The sequence below is a fragment of the Gadus macrocephalus genome, chromosome 3, assembly GCF_031168955.1.
Source record: "Gadus macrocephalus chromosome 3, ASM3116895v1".
In the NCBI taxonomy this organism is placed as follows: Eukaryota; Metazoa; Chordata; class Actinopteri; order Gadiformes; family Gadidae; genus Gadus; species Gadus macrocephalus.
In genome coordinates this window covers 24,538,216-24,540,715 of record NC_082384.1, presented here as the reverse complement: position 1 = coordinate 24,540,715, position 2,500 = coordinate 24,538,216, and the positions used below count along the sequence as shown (strand labels likewise).

The 2,500-nt window shown below is 48.2% G+C and overlaps 1 protein-coding gene across 1 annotated transcript in view; it reads right to left on the bottom strand.

The window, feature by feature from the left end:
- cryba1l2 (crystallin, beta A1, like 2) overlaps positions 1-2,500 on the bottom strand; it is an 8,750-nt gene that overhangs the window by 2,255 nt on the left and 3,995 nt on the right.

Sequence of the window (2,500 nt, the reverse complement as noted above, 5' to 3'; positions counted from 1 at the left end):
GTAACCAATAGGAGGTGAGGCATTCTAACCAATCACGTGCGAATCAGAGGCGAAAAAGGCGGTACTTGCCCCTAACATCCTACGAAAAAAAGATTCGCTCTCCGGATCCTATGTTCCCCGGTCACATACAAAGCGGGGAACATAGGTACGCTCCCCATCTTATCCTAGCTATCTTTGTTGTAAACGGGGAATGGGTTAACCTAGCAATTGTTAGTGCTTGGCACTTAATTCTATGAACATCCTTCCTGTACCGATAGCGATATATTGTTGTTACTCCTTCTTCTGAAAAAATGACTGATTGTAAATCGCTTTGGTCTTCTAAATGCCCTAAATGTCGTCCCCCTCTGACTTGTTCACTCAAGTACATTTCTAAATAGATCAGCATAGCATCTAACGAATACCCTAATGTATGCATCCACAAACATTAGAGTAATGGACTGGGCAGCACAGAACATCTGCTGCACCTATTACATCGTTAATCGTTTGGGTGTTTTAATGAATTTAAGCGGCGGCCAGTATTGCTCTGCTCTGTCCAGTTTGCCGGACGCATCCGTGTGGTCGCCGCATTGTTTACTGTTTTCACTTTGCGCTGTGTCCTCCCCTGTGGCTCACAAGCGGCCCCTGTGGTGGGGAGGCTCCTTTAAATCAACAGGCCCCGAAGGTCCTCTAAGCTGCGGTGTGAAGGCGGGCTGCCGCACTAAGCATCGTAGCCGACAGACGTTTCACAGCGGTTCGACTTTAGCCTCATTCCGATGTAATTCCCTTTACAAGGCCCTGCAATCGGAGTAACTGCCTGCTACTCCAGGGATGCTAATACAGTCCGAATCTTGCTGCGTCAGTAATTTGAACCTGGCTGGCTGGGAAGCTATTTTTCAAGACTAAATGACCTAAGATCGTTTTTTTTTTAATGGGGGGTGAAACAGTAGGAACATGTGTTCCTCTGTTGAAAGCAGACCCATGTGAAAAGCCCTGATTTAAAAACCACCTTTTATTTTGGTACCGCTTTCTCTTCCTCCATGTAAAACCATCGCAACGCGATTTCCCAGATATCTGATGGATCGATGGATGAGTTAAACGTCTCTCCACACAGGTGCTATGTAGCATCATGCTACAGGGAAATATATAGCCTTGTAAGACTACCGTTTGCCTGGGTAGTCTACTGATATAACACAGTCCAGTGCTGTTTTGCTGGATGCCCTGGCTAGCGTCAGGGTTTCAACACACATTGACTATAAGCAAGTGAATCACTGAACCCTGCTCAGTCAACCGCACACAGCGCACAGACGACGACCAGAACATCGTCTGGAGCAGACAGACTGAATGTAAACGCGGCCAACTTGTTCAGCTCATCAGCAGCATTACCTGAGACAGCGCCGGTGCGCAGGGGGCCGCATTCTCACTTGCAACAACACATTTGTAAAACAGAAGATCAACCTAAAGTGTTGATGATCGACAGGCTTCTGTCGCACCCTATGCCATATTTGTCAACAAAGAAAACGGATGTGCGAAAAACAACCTATATCCATCAAGGGAAAAGTGGCGTGTGTTAAAACACCCGGGATAGTGACAGTCACGGTTCGTCTGAGAACAGCCAGGTAGGACCAGAGAGTGAAGAGAAGAGAGAGTTCTACCTGCAGGCACGCCACCCGTGACGACACGCACAAGGCTGTGTTATGAAAGGGTGAACAATACTTCTGGGGCGTTCCTACGAGCTGCCAGACATGAAGAGCTCAAACACAACCACTTCATGTTCATGTTTCCTCCCTGCTCCAGACTCGTGTTCCAGCTTCGAGAATGGGATGTTCGATGGGGCTCCGCTGTGATTTGTGCATTTCATAATTCACCTGCTTTCTCTGTCTCTGTGCCGGTTCTGTACGTCTCTACTTTCCTTTTTCTTTCTGGTCCCCCCGTACTTCTGTTCACTCCTCTCAGATGTCCTTCCTCTAACTCATGCTCCTTCCTCTTGCCTCATCATTCCCTCACCTTACCACCCACACCAGCTCCCCCCTGTTCTTTTGGGGTTATTTATCCCTCACTCCTCTCATCTCTCTCTTTTCTCGGTTGTTTTACATTCCTCTGTCTGCCATTCAGAGTCTCTCTCCCACTCTCCTCCCTCTTTCTTTTCTTCTTATCTCCCTCATCCTCTCTCCCCTCTCTGTGTCTCTCTCCACTGTTTCTCTTTCTCTGTTCTCTGTTCTCTGTTTCTCTATCTCGCTTTTCTCCCTCTCCCTCTCTCTCTCTCTCTCTCTCTCTCTCTCTCTCTCTCTCCCTCTCCCTCTCTCTCTCTCTCTCTCTCTCTCTCTCTCTCTCTCTCTCTCTCTCGCTCTTCTCTCTCTCCTCTCCCTCTCTCTCTCTCTCTCTCTCTCTCTCTCTCTCTCTCTCTCTCTCTCTCTCTCTTCTCTCTCTCCCTCTCTCTCTCTCTCTCTCTCTCTCTCTCTCTCTCTCTCTCTCTCTCTCTCTCTCGTCTCTCTCTCTCTCTCTCTCATCAGCACACCCTGCT